This window comes from Nomia melanderi, chromosome 7 (genome assembly GCF_051020985.1).
Source record: "Nomia melanderi isolate GNS246 chromosome 7, iyNomMela1, whole genome shotgun sequence".
Taxonomy (NCBI): domain Eukaryota; kingdom Metazoa; phylum Arthropoda; class Insecta; order Hymenoptera; family Halictidae; genus Nomia; species Nomia melanderi.
In genome coordinates this window covers 2,675,536-2,690,794 of record NC_135005.1, presented here as the reverse complement: position 1 = coordinate 2,690,794, position 15,259 = coordinate 2,675,536, and the positions used below count along the sequence as shown (strand labels likewise).

Genomic DNA, 15,259 nt, shown 5'->3' with positions numbered 1-15,259 from the left:
CCGACAGGGCTTGAATAAATATTCTTTTAATTAACAAAAACAGGTTACGATTTCGAGAAAAATTAAATATAACAAAATACTGCTACGTTTATTGTCATAAGGAAAAATAATTTGTGATAAGTGAGTATAACGGTATATAAATAAAGGCATTTTAAAAATTTGGAAAGATAATTTTCAAAAAATGTGTTAAATATCATTGGAGAATCATAGAATTAAAACGTGAAAATAATCTTTCAAAATAATGACACAATGTAGTTCCTGTCCCATTGGTTTTAAATAAAAAGCAAAATTATATATTATAATATGATTTACCTGGAAAAACCGTTAAAAATGGTGAAAGAATTCACTTTTAGCGAAATAACGTTTCGAATTAAAAATTGATTTTCCAAAAATTTTCAATGTTTATAAAAAATAAAATGTTTCGAAAATTTATTAACTCGATGAAGAAATGGTGAAAATAAAATAAAATTTCAATTCAATAACAAATTTTCTAGATAGTTTACTTTGTTTGAACAACACTGTTTCTACACGAACGGGTTTGAAGCCTTTTAATTTCTTCCGCCTTTTTGAAAGAATTCTATTGACATTTTCTACTGTCCCTTTTTTCGTTTTTAGTCTTTTTAAACGACGCTGACACTCACATCAGTGTTCAGTGGTGACTGTACGGTAACGATCTCAACTCTCCACAACGATTTTATTTTTTATTACTTTCAGCCCATTCTCACTTTATGACATCGAAACTACTACCAAGAGTTTTCGAATGAAAACCAATATATAATATAATATTTCTAATATTTCCATTACTTCGTGTATTAATTAATTGATTAAGTCAACGACTTGATCAATTAAAAGTCAGCAATTTTTTGTTACACAATACCCATTGCGCAAAGTTTCAAAAACCGAAAATGTTTGCACACGTTGGTCGAATATTTCTGCTAAATATTCCTATGGTATTTTTCCCAATTTCAAAAAAATGCTCTCAACCAAATACCCCGAACCCATACAATATCCAAAAAAATGCAAAAAAAATGTAAAAAAAAATGCAAAAATCATGCAAACATGATCAACAAGATGTCACATAAAAACAACTAACATCCAGATATCAGTAACTCATCATAAACAAAACCAAATATTATAGTTCTTCGAAAGAAATATAGATGATTGTTGATTTAACACAGTAACTTTGCATAAAATAACTTTTGAATAATAAGAAAGAAACTATATACGGAAATTATAACTATATTACTATATAATATATAGTAAGTAATAATAATAATACTATATGAAGGAAAACTATGGATGCATATTTTCATTTGGAAAGACGGATCATTTGACCGTGCGTAGTACGTTTAGTGGTAAATAAATTCATATTTCGAATGTCTAACACTTTAAAACTCCTGAGTTAGAATCTCCCCTTGCAACAAACAAATTTGATACATTTTAACGTCATCCGTATCATCTGAGCGAGCTTCAGAGGACCAGATTCAATTATCTCTTACTGGAAATTTTTAAAGGGAGGAGAGGTGACGATAAGTGTCCGCAATATCCGCACGCGTCCCTGAAGTTCCCCCGTCTCCCGGGAAACCTAAGATTTTCTTATCGCTTTCCCTTGCAATCCAACCACGTTGTTATCTATTTCTCGCATCGATGTTCGTTGCCTGCTTCGTTTAAACTTCCACGGGCTCGGAAGAGTTCTGTCGGACATTCCAATTCTCTGGGCTTCAGCAATCCTGGCTAATAGCCTTATAAACGTCTTTTATTCAGAAAAAAATTAGCCGCCTCTGAAAATGATCCACCTTTATTCGCCGGACGCGGCCGTTCGCTGTTCCGTGAACAGCGGAAGAAAAGTTTCTTAATATTCATCACAAACTATCGAAACTTCTTATGACGAACCGAAACCTGGGATCGTAATCGTCGGTTGTTTGCGACTGGTCTTCAGAAGAAGTTATCGACATTAATCAAACTGCGAGTTAACTTCCGCTTGGCAGATGGAGCATCAGTCCTTTCTACATAAACTGGACGTTTCATTTTTAAATTTAGCAGGAGTAATTTTAGTCCTGCGCGGACCATTCTTACGCGAGTCTGTTTTACGCGGTAAATTAGAACACTATTTGCGCTGTCGTAGAGAGACCTCTGGGAGAACGCTTCAAGCGAGAAAACTTTAAAGAATTGATTTTACGTAACTTTATTTAGCAAAAACTTGATACAAAATTAGATATAGAGTCAGCTGTTACTTGTTTGCAAAGATTGACTGCCCTTGTAGCTTTTCCTCGGTATTTTTGGGATCTAACTTAACCCTTTGCGCTCCATAGACGCCTCTCAGTCGCTACACGATTTGACACAGCATAATTACGAAGTATAATATTTGGTTTCAAAAATCTCTCGTTTTATGAACAATAAAATAAAAGAATGAAGCGTATACTTGTCAAACGCAGGACGAATGCACGGATGAAGGTTTGAAATATGACTTCAAAACGGTAAAGCCAAAAGGCAATCAAACGATTGCCTTTTTTATTTAATTCCTATATAATAGTAATGGTTTTTATTGGTCAATTTGTAAAACATCACGTTCGAATATTAAATATAAATTCTAATTTTTCTGATTTTTAATTGAATAACTTAAAAAAAATTGTCTGTACAATAATTTTATAATAGCGATGTATAAGTGAACAGAAGCATTTCAAGACATGGTAGATAATTACTCAATATTTTGTACATAATCAAATTATCTGCGAAAATTCAACGTAAAGACATTAACCATAGACATGAGAGGAGAGCAAAATAAGGTTAAATTTATGCTGAACGCGTTCAATCGTGGCAGAAAGGTAATTGCAATGAGAGCTTTAAATGATCGAACCATGTAAAAGATGTGTGCGAACTAAACGTGTAATATGTACAGAACTTTAAAAGCAGGAATATTCTTGAAGTGACGCGATACTCTGGAATATACACAAAGCTTTACTTGCTTTTAGCACTGTGTCATGGCAATGATCGCGAGAAAATAAGAGCAAAGTATGTAACTGTAGATAATATCAAAATCTTTTACCTTTTTCGGAGGAAAAAGAGCCATAGAACCAAGAACGTAATTATATACTATAATAATCTTCTTTAAATTAAGACGTGTAACGTGATATTTGATTAAATTGAAGTATACTCTAAAATAATTTTAATAGCTAGTCGAAAATATGTAAGAATGTAAAAATGTACAACGTACACGTAAATGTATAATATGAAAAGGTCCAAGTGCGCCTGCATTTGAAATTTCAAGAGAAATTCGAGAATACAATGACAGATGGGAAGATGTGCTCCATTGTAAAACTATTTGAAGAAGTGCTTTATCGAGCACAATACGAAAATAGGATTGCCAGGAAGGAATCCAATGTTGCCATGAAAAAGAGGTTACAACTCAGACAAGAATATCTAAACAATAATACAGAATTCTGGAGTGACGTCGTATTTGCGAATAAATCAAACTTTTAATATTTCATTTAGAAAATGAAATTTTCAGAATATTTAAACGTGTATATATATACAATAGTCACAGTAATAGGTACAATAGTCTTAATGTTACATGTGCAAAAATCATTGAAGTAAAATGATTTATTTATAGATTATAGCAACCTTCCTTACAATTTCCTCATTATACAAATGCTTTCGTATATCATTGTATTTTCACATTAACACTAGAACTACTGAGCATTAATTAGGGTTGATATGTAATGCTTATAAAAAATATAATAGTACATTTTTCTCGATCTCTTCAAATTTTAGATCTCTTTGGATTTTCTCTTGAAATCATTTCAAATATTGAATACTTTTAAAATATCAATAATTACAAAATAAGAATACCGAAACCGATAGTTCGATAGTTCTAGTGTTAACACAATAAAATAATGTCTTTCTATTACATTTTTAATAACACCGAAATTTTGTTACATAAGCTTGAAACAATGTTATTTCAGAACATTTGTAAATGATTAATTTCCTGTTTAAAAATCTCATTACTTCGTTATTTGAATAATACATCTGTTTTAGTTTTTTTATAATACGAAAATATTTACTATTTAATGAAATTTGACAAACTCCTTGGAATTGTTCAGCTACTCGAGGTACTAGCATATTTGATCAATTTGATAGTCTACTTATTACTTTTCTCCTTGAGTGCGTGTTTCCAGACGTATGTGGCAGTTGTCAGTTTCTATTTTATGCGGTTCGATCATCTATGATCTACGTGTTGCGTCAATGGCGATATAAGATCTGGTGTGATTATGATAATGGAAATTCGGAGCTAAGGAACGGCTACATTCCTATGAACATTTCACGATTAAACCAGCGTAGTGCAGCGGAGTTTGCTTCATGATACCATCTGGCGAAGAAAGGTTGTTCATCATCCTTCAGAATAGAAAGCAGGGTTGAGTACTTTTCATTTGAAATGAAAGTAACAAATAAGGAAGAATAATGGTTACTTCAAATGAAGTGAGTAATGAATAATTATATTTGAAGGCAAGGATGTGTGCAATTACACTCTAAAATCTTATTAGAAATGTATATTACGACCAAATATTTTTATTTGTCGAACATCTAATTGTTTCAAGTGATAATTTAAAATAATAAGTAACATTATTTCTTGTATAAAGAACATATACCTATACTTAGTCCCAAATATCAAACGATAAATACTTACTTAAATTCAAAATAATACATTCGTACCCAGTAAATTTTTCGCTTTTCTTATTGCCGACGAAAATGAAGAAAATCTTAGCTAATTGCCGAAAATTTCTGACGTTAAAACAGGGACAAAAATTAGAAAATTTGTTTTGAAATATTAGTTTTACAACGATTTGTTGTTTAAAATGAAGAACTTTCTATTAGAGAATTTGCAAATGGAAAAGAGCAGAAGAAGAAAATACTCTGAGCATTATTATATTTGAAAAAAAAACGTGAATTCGTGCCAGCGGTCGCGAATATAATAAAATAACAAATATTAAAATAGTTTATTTACTCAACATATTAGTATCCGAATCACAGTAACACTACAGCAGATAATAACAGAATTTAAAATGCGGTTTCTTTTAAAAGGAGGTTATTTAATTAAACTTTATTTTATTTTTGAATATACTTATTTCTTCAAAAATACTAAATTATTATTCACTTCATATCTCTCTCTGAATTCAAACGGTTGATCATGAATTGCACATTGCACACCTTTCATAAAATAAATTATTAAATCGTGATAACTATACGTTTCTTAATCACAGAATTTTCATTCGTCTTCCAACTCTATTTTGTACTTTGTAATTTAGCAATACTCGTGAGTTTAATAACAGTTCCGTTTGTGCTTAACTCGTAGAGTTTGGAATTAACCGTCATGAACGAGACAATCGTGGCATGTGCAATACGCATTGGCATTTGCCAACGGAACATTTGCAGTGTACGTGGATGTTGTGGACATTCACAAACAACATAATTACAATGCGTAATCATGTTGACATTCGAAGTGCGTGCACGCACGAGCGAGTAAATGACTTTTAACAACATTCTGTATCAAAGAAAATACTGATCCTATTTGCATGAAAATGTAATAGAGGTAATATTAATGTAATTAGGCATTAATAATTTAAGAAATAAACATATTTAACGTCATGTAATAACTTGAGCCAAATTTTTAACCTTTAGCACTCTATAGGCTCCATTATGACACCATTTATATTGTTAAATATTTTAGTAAACGAACTTGGATAAATTACCATAAGATTACTATATTCCTAAGACACGTAAATGTTGTTCTAAGTAGAAAAACAAAAAATCTAAGACATATTAGAACATAACATTTTTTTATTTTCTTCAATCTGCTGGAGTACTACTGGAAAATAATGTTATATTTGATGTAAGATTGTTAATTACCCGATACCTGTCTTGTGTATTTTACCTTATTACCCGCGCTTACACTGATTTGCTTTTACACACATCATTATTAACGCAACGCCACAACTCAGAAAGATGTAATTTAATAACTGAACTAAAACTATATATATATATATATATAAATTAATTACTTAATATTAAAATAATATGTATATATATTTTTTATTTTAATATTAAGTAATTAATTTTTTACAATATTGCTGTCTACGCACGTTTATCGATTGAAATGATTTATTTGAGACAGTCGAAACATATACGGTAAAATAATGAAAATTTATGTTTTAACTTATTATTGACATATCTGTGAATGAATTATCGTGGTAAATTATAAATTATAAAAATATATTATGTACAAGAATATAGAATTGAATTGAAAATATGAAGCACATGAAATTGTAAGAATTCGAACAAACATTTCATCGTTTTAATAATATAAATTTAAATTTTACAAGCATTACATGAATATGAAGTATGAATATGTTTTCAAAGAATAAGTATGTAAATACATGCACATAATCTTCTTAGTATATAACGCCGGAAATATTTTAGTGAATTTTGCGCACAATACACATGACTGAGTGGAAATGTAAAGACGATACCTGTAAAGAATACAGAGAAAATATGTAGAAGGCGCATACGGTGCAGTGTCTTTGTTAGCACATAAAGTGGTTCTTATTCATAGGGCTTCCAGTGTAAAGTTATGTTTCTTATTCTCACTCCCAACATGGCTGTTTCGTCGTAAATTCACGTTCTTAGGAGTCCTTATCAATTTTCTTGCGAAAGTGTTGAATATACACAGGCAAAACTTCAAAATGAGGAATATCAATTATCTGAGTAGTTTACACTGGTTTAGTAATTTGTCAAAGCACAAAATCTTCTTAGAATTAAAACTATTAAAAATATTGTTAGTATTTTAACTATAGCTTACTTTAATTAACTAAAAATAAGATATTTATGTAATTAACAATTCTTTAAGTGTTATTAGTACATTTTAATTAAAATGAAAATCAAGTGTTTCAATAATTAAGATTTTTCAAACACAAAATATTAAAACCTTTGAAGCATTTGAGAAGCACTTTTTAATAAAGTAGAAAACGTTATTCTCAATTACTTAACAATATTTTCAATTCATTAACACTTTGTAACTGATTTAGTGAAGTCCTTAATCTTCATTTCATTATACCAATACCGGAACTTAATTAAAATTATATTGAAGAAACGAAAAACCTGTAAAAATTCATTAATATCGTGGCTATAGTATAATACGAAAAGTAAAGGATTTTAAAGGTTATTCAACATTATTCTGAAATTTATTAAACGGGAACGAGATGCATATAAGCAGTAATTCGAATCATTTAAAAACAAGAATACTATACCAGCTTGTAGATAGTTTAGATGTAATTCTGTTTTTACATAAATAACGAATACATACCACACCATATTTATACCATCATAATTATATTACCTATATTTATACATTTATAAAACACAGAAATATGTAACATAGAAATAAATTCGTATGTAAGATTTAATGACGTTTTAACTTCATAACGTATTCGTTCTATTAATTAAAAAGAAAAACAGTATAACTTTTGTTTACGTAAATCGAAGGATGTACATCTGCACAAACACCAGTTGTAAACAACACGGTATGCACGTAAATTCAGAATAACCAAACAGAAACTTAATCGATATTAAAGGATAAATCCTGCTACTGGCAAGCGCACAGTTAAATCAAAAGTGTGGATTCAACTGCGGGTCACTGATGAATGTTTTAATAAATAGAGACAAACAATAAATATATATGTTAAAGTGGATTCACGTAACAAATAAATAAATGAATACATTCGTGTAACTTCATTCATCTTTGTCATACACGTAGCTATGTACAATATATTTAACACTAGAACTACCATACCAATCAAAGTGACTGGTTTCGATTTCCTTGTTTCGCAATGATTGATATCTTATAAGCAATGAATATTCAAAATGATTTTTAAAATAAACACTCCCACTTAAATTCTATAATAAGCATCCGAAAAAGCTGAAAATAATCTATTGTTAACAATTCTATAGTGATTACATATCAATCATATTAAATGCTCAGTAGTTCTAGTGTTAATACATTCTGGATATAAATTTTAACTTTACCAATTAAATTCTAAATAATTAATATAATAAAAAGAGGTATCCACGTTACAGTATATTCAATAATTTACACAATAAATAAATCAATCAATACATCTAACACATTTCATACATTTTTCTTTTCAAAATAGATAATTCAAATAATAAAATATCAAACAATTAATTTTAATTAATTTTATAATTGTTCTATAATTCTGTAATTATAATTCTATAATTATAGTTCTATAATTTTATTCTAATATTACCTATTCAGATATTTTTATTAGGTACTCCACATATTTTTCTCAGAGACGATTTCTGTTCGATATAGAAGAAATGAGAAGTGTGTAGAATATTTCCACGGCTCATAAGTTACAGTAGTACGGTAAAGATACTGTAAGTCAGATTTGGATCAAAAAACTTAGATCGACGAAGAAGAAATCGGGATTTATCGCTCACCGGAAGCAGAGTCGGGATTGGTTTGCGTCGTACAGGCGCGTCAGACGCAGCATGTATCTATGTACGCGGTACGCATGAGAAATTTTCCGGTAGAAACCGCGGTGATACTTATCGCCGGCTGATAAGACACGGCAACCTCTTTAATGAGATTTTGGAAGTAATTCTCGTGGGGATAATTTTAATTAGCTGCAACGACGGAGTAAATGCCACGTCAGCTTTATGAATGATGAAAGGCGTCGTCCAACGTCAGTTAACACAATAAATTTAGAAATTGTGTCAAAATATATCCTCGAGCAACACTCTACTTCTATTTCGATCAATAACTAACATTCTACTTTATTTAAGAAAATATTGGATAAAGAATAATCCTTTTTATTGTCAATTTACCACTTGTGTTGTCTAATATTAGAAGCAAACATATTTCTTTCGTTTCTAATCTATTAGAGGCTGGAAATAGGATTAAAGAACAAAAATATTAATCTTTTTGTAGCTCATAGTTTTACTTTTTACTTACAAAATGGTCGCTTTCTGGTTTCGTGATTAAATATGTTTCTCTTACACCTTCGAAATGAAATGAAAAGAACAAAGTTTTAATGTCGTCAAGGATGAAATTAGTATTATTAAGTTTTTATTATATTACCGATGTCTATTGAGTGTTATGATATGTAAATAAAAATGATTTTTTTCCAGTCTAATATCTGCAAGGGGAACAACATTCGAAACTGTACAACATTCGAAAAAAGTAGTATTTACTGTACAGTAACAAATTGGACAGTTGCAAATTGTTCCAGCACTTGCCTGGTACCCACACGCTCCGTTTCAACTCGAACCTCTAAAGTAACGCGTTCGTCGTGCTGCCCCGGAATTCTACCATGAAACGTGGATATAGTACATACATTTTATTCCTTCGAGACCAATCGGGCATTCTCAGCAAGAGAAAATTTAAAAATTGCACTACTAGCTATGTACTTGCAAGTAATAACGTCAAAATTGTGTACGTTAGATTTTCATGTCAAAACCATTCTGTATAATAACCTATATTAAAAGTTGTTCAAAGTTTGTAAAATTTTTCTGAAATTGCAGGTCTCACGGGCTAATTTACAAAAATATATGTGAAGCAGTACTTTTATTTCACCTACAAGTGTCCAACATATGATAAAATACAAATTTTTATAGATATTCAAAAGTTACATCTTACTTGTATTTTTAATCGATTATTTGCAATTATATAAATCCATTTATGAGAAATGACTAGATTGCAGTTCATGCTTTATATCTTTATAAATAAATTTAAAGATACTTAAAATAAATAAAATCTTATTCAATTTTTATTTCCTTACATTTGTTTATAAAAATGTAAAAAATGAACTTCTGCAGTCTAATCATAACTGGATTTAGTCATAAATATAATAAATAAGTAATTAATTGTACTATGTCGTTAATTATCTAAAACGATAATGATAGACATAAGACAAAATATTTCCTACGCAAAACAAAATAATTCAGTCTGTCGTTCAGTGGACCATTCATGTTCGGTTAATCTTCCACGAATACAAAGATACGTTAATTTTGTAAGGAAATAGCAGTTGAATAACCTGAATCTTTTATTTACACGTTGTTGATCCTACAAGAACACCTTTCCCTGGTATGGACATTAATTTCCCACTGGACCGCTTGCATTTTGTGGGAATATTCTATACCTTGTTCAGACTTTCGTATCTTTCTACACATCGTGTAGCACCAAACCTCGGGAGGCAAGACACTTTACGCATTTTTATTACAGGCATACATCGTTTTCGTCTTTTTCTTCCGCCTACGCAAGTAAAGATGCTAGTAATCCTTTTTAAATCTCTTTCTTTATTCCAAACATTGAATATTTCTTCAATATTGTTAAAGATTTTATATTTTTATAGGTTGACAATACATGTACTCACTACTATGGTGTTTTTATGTGCTTTTGTTTTGTGTTCCTTTTTCGGATTCTGTTTTACTGTTAATTGTAGAGATCGTCTCTTCACTGTCATTAAATACACTTCTTGTCCCTACACTCTTGTGAACAGATACATTGTGTGTCGTGAAAGTGTTTTAATGACAGAAAATGGAAAGGTTCGTTGCATATAAATGTATAAAAATTGTGTGAATATTACATGTCTATTTTATTACACATAAAGTTGAAAAGTGTAAATACATTGATTCGTCCCATAACTTCGTACCGTGTATGTTTCTACCGTATAAAATAATATTTTATTGAATATAAAATGTGTATAACTTCACGATCTGTCACTCTCGAATACCTTCTTCTAACTAAACTGAAGCAATTCAAATTCGTATCATTCTGTGATTACAAAACGTAACGCGAGAAGTATTAGCACATCACGGGACGAGCTTATGGGATAATCTAATATATTCGACTTACGAACAATAAATTTTATCAATGTAGATATAAAATCCAATTATTCAAATCATTTAGTTGCCATGAAAATAATCACAAAGAATTACTTTATATTATATTCCGTTTTCAAATAGCATAATTAAACTAATATTAAGGAAAATTCTATATTTTCTATTTTATAAGTTACAAATTCGTCAAATATTACATTACAGTCAACATCAACATTAAATTACCGAAAACAAAATCAGAACCATGAATAAAAGCAAGTTCCTATAATTCATCCCTAGATTCAAATAAAACCAGAAAATTTGTCTGTCAACAACAGAAAATAATTTACTTCAGCTTCGAAACTACAAAAGAATTTTGCTTTAAAAATCCCCAAAGAGCGAACTTGCTGGGCAAGAAATACGAATTTGTGGGAGAACGTTTGTACGAAAGGAGCAACCAAGATTTCTACTGATAATCGTGACGATATCGATCTTGTTCCTAAACGAGAATCATCGTGGTCCTCGTTCTTCGTTATCAACATTTGTCACGCAGAAGTGGCTCGTTTTCTACTTCTAGGACGCTCTGTCGACTAAATGGTCTCGATCAGGTGGCTGTCTCGCTCTCTGTCGTCTAGCTACTCCTTTTTTTTCCTCCCTTCCGCTCGTCTCTTACGCGAGGGAGTAGGAATCGAACGGTGTCGTAAGAAGCTCGATAAATATCTAATTCCCACCGGCAGATAACGTAATTGTGTTCGAGCGGGGGCTGGCGAGCTATCGCAGTTGATACAAGCCAATTGATGTAGAAGCGTCGAAGTACGGAGATGAGTTGACCTAGATCAGTCCCCGCTGAATGGGAGCCAAGTTTGATCTACTCTTTGTTTTATGTTGTAAAATTCTGACGCGCTGCGAGTTTTGATAACAGTTCAGTCATAAATAAATTTCAGTGAAGATAAAATGTAACTGTTGTTCCGAGACTTGGATGATTATGTTTCGTACGACAGGTTGCCTCAAATGTAGCAAGAAATTATTAATAATGATGGCGAGTATCCAGGATGTCCCATTTTACAAATATTTTTGGAACTATTCGTTACTTAACACATTGTTAACCGGGCACGAGTGAACTCGTATTTTCATATTTAAACGTTGCTCGCCGATTAGGAGTTAACTCGTGTTTACACTTGTATTAGCTATTTCAATTTTTGAAACGCAGGGCAATGTAGAATATTGCAGAAGTAAAATATTGAAAGTTATGTGAAAGATATGTTTGAAGTTTCATTTGAATTCATGGAGTACGTATAAAGTATGTAGAAGTTTATTTAGATTGTTTCACTCTCATGTTTAATTACGGAATAATAACCGATGACATGAGATAATTTCTGCGTAAAATTGTCGGTCAACAATGTGATAAAAAATGTCTCAAATGTAATTATTTTGTTTTATCGGATCTTCAACGTAGATATGTTGACACTTTTTTGTAAAGAATGAGCTGCTGCGTTGATTGATGCAAAAAATTACGTGATTATGCTTGAACAAGTAGTAATAATCTTTATATCTCTTAAACACTTCCACCTAGAGACAAATTAAGTAAGTGTACCAAATTATTGATCTCTCAAAACAGAAAAAAATCGCACTCAAAACACTTCTTAAATAACGAACAGTTTCGGTGATAATTACATTTATACATTAAAATGGAATACCTTATATATTACATTAAAGTCTATTGTAGCATATATTATCGACAATTAGACTTTATCTTAAAAAATGGAACTTATTTTTTACTCGATCAATCTTTCTACCTACGAAGGTACGAATCTCGTGCATCATGGGAATTGCAGTAAAGATATGCAAATGAAACTTCCGAAAATCTTTAAATCTTACAAAAATCATATTTCAGGAAAGTCAGTGAACCCAGAGAAAAAGAAAACAGAATGTTATCTTTGTGAACAGAACGTGCAGCTGATGTTTAGCGATATTTACGTACCAGGTATTTTATGGCGACTAATATACATGAAAAGTCGTTACGGATACGTAAAATGTTCTCCCCGTGAAGAGATTATGGTATTTGCATATGTAATATTAAAACCCACATTCGTTACACAGGACGGCCTAGACGTACGTTCAAATATTTTAAAAGATAGTAAAGAAATTTTGCTTTTGTCTCAATTTGAGTTAAATATTACATACGAAAATCTCATACTGTTCATAATATTGAATAATAATAATAATGTACATCCTTAATACATATGTTGAAAGAGAGAAAGGAAAACTTTCTGACAAATAATCAATTCAGTTATATACACTTCTAACAGATAACAGTTATTACTTACGCTTCAAGAGCTGCTTTAGAAGTTGGTAGATTCAAAAATATATATATATATCTAACAAAGTTAGTATCTAAACTGAGATGAAAAACTAACATATGACTGACACTGCAATCACAGTGTTAACCGTTTGACTGCCACGAGTCTTCGCAGAAATCCAGTTAAAAAGTGACAAGTGGCGTGATCGCGTTTCTTTCGTGTCAGTTCAGAAACTGAGTCACGCTTTTTTATTTTTACATAAAAATCTTCTAAATGATGCTATTGTTCTATTTTTCCATTTCTAAGAAGGTGATTGCAAAATAAACATAAATAATTAGATAGAAAACAAATAAATGAGCGTAATTTAATTTCGATCTATGGACTGATAGGCTGGCAGTTTTCGGCAAAACGAAAAAACGCGATCGCGTTGCTTGCAGCTCAAAATGGTTAACCAGTTAAGAGTGGAATTTAGTTTGAAAAATCTCTCCTTGTGCGCGCAATAAAATCAAATAACAAAATATGCCGGTCAAATGCACTTATAACATATTCTAACGAAAAACTAAATCGAAACGAAGAAAAATTACATGTTTGTCTCAAAAAATAAATAATCCATCGTTGAAAAAGTTAGCACCATTAAGAGTTTTAAGATGACGTGTATACTCGTCAAACACAGTTAACTGGTTAAGGCTGTATGCACACGAGCAACACGATCTCATTTGCGATGCCGCAGTAATAACGCTGTGTACTTTGGAAGAATACAGACATAAAGTTTTCTTATTCTTCTTTTTGTAAGATAAAACAACTCTGTTTCTCTCTTACTCGAAACTAGTCTTTGCTGTGACAATTTCCCCCACATCGCTCGTGTATATTTAGCCTACATTTTTTTCCTAATTAATTATTGAATGTGACTGATTTTCTTAACTTCTTAGCTTCGACGGAACTAGCCTCGCAGCTATTTTTCTGTACGGCAAGCTTTGACGCGGTCTGCGTATCATAAGTGTAGCAGTGAACAATGTAACAGCGACCAAATCAATCGCTTTAACCAAAACAGAAAACAACATTAGTTTTTCGGCCATTTTGACTACAGCTTTTTCCTCCAATTTTAAGTGTACCTATGTGCTCTTATGGCCCTTATCCTATTTAATATCCTGCGTATGTATGGACAGTGCAGTTATTCATAATGTAACAACGTTGAATTTGAGGCTGATCAAATTTTCCACTGTTCGATTACATTAGATTAAACTATAATTGCACAGCTATTGATGACAGAGAAAGAATTGAGACGCTATAGTGGCGCACCGTTCGAGAAGGTGATATACACGAAAACCACTGTAATGACGTATAGTAGTTAAAAAGTTAAACAACCAAACGCAATTACACAAGCGCTTGAAATAAGTAGAACAACACCACGAGCAAGGATAAAATCTGAATAAATAAATGTTTCACTAAGGATTACGTAGAATAGTACACGCGAGACGCGGAGAAGAACAAAGCAGCTCAGTGTGTTACGAGTTAAAGCATCGTATAGTTAGGACTTTACTTCGATAGGTGCATACTTTCGCGTGTTGCATCAAGAAAACTGATAAACCACCGCGCAACTCTGTGCATGCGGCTGTAATTAACAACAAATTTCAATATTCAAACGCGAAATTCCTTTAATGCGGTCCTGTGATCCACCCTTTCACGGGAACGATACAATATGCCCTCATTTATCGTGTCTGGCCGCCCTCGTCCCTTGGCCATGGGCATCGGCCACTGTGAAACGAATTCCACAGAGACGGACCGACACCTGAAGCGTTGTTGTAATTATGTGTTTCCTGGATTTCGGACCCAATGCACGTGTACAATTGACCCAGATCCCATTTGACGTCAGCATGCACATATGCTCGCCAGTGAAAGAAGATAGAAATAAAAAAAGGAAGAAGCAAACGAGAACTTTCCTAGCTGCGGATATATAGGGTGTTAAAGAAACGGAGTTTCGAACTTCGGGGTTAAATAGTAAATAATGTTTGTCAGATAGAAGAAAGGTCTAATGAACATGGGTCGGAAAACTGATATTTTCGTCGTCT

At 31.6% G+C, this 15,259-nt stretch overlaps 1 protein-coding gene across 1 annotated transcript in view; it reads right to left on the bottom strand.

Moving 5' to 3' along the window:
• Nmdar2 (glutamate ionotropic receptor NMDA type subunit 2) overlaps window positions 1-13,342 on the bottom strand; it is a 466,012-nt gene extending 452,670 nt beyond the window's left edge. The window contains exon 1 of the mRNA XM_076369021.1: window positions 13,218-13,342. The gene's annotated coding sequence lies outside the window, so the exon portion shown is untranslated. The remainder of the gene's footprint in view (window positions 1-13,217) is intronic.
• Between the last annotated feature and the right edge of the window lie 1,917 nt (window positions 13,343-15,259).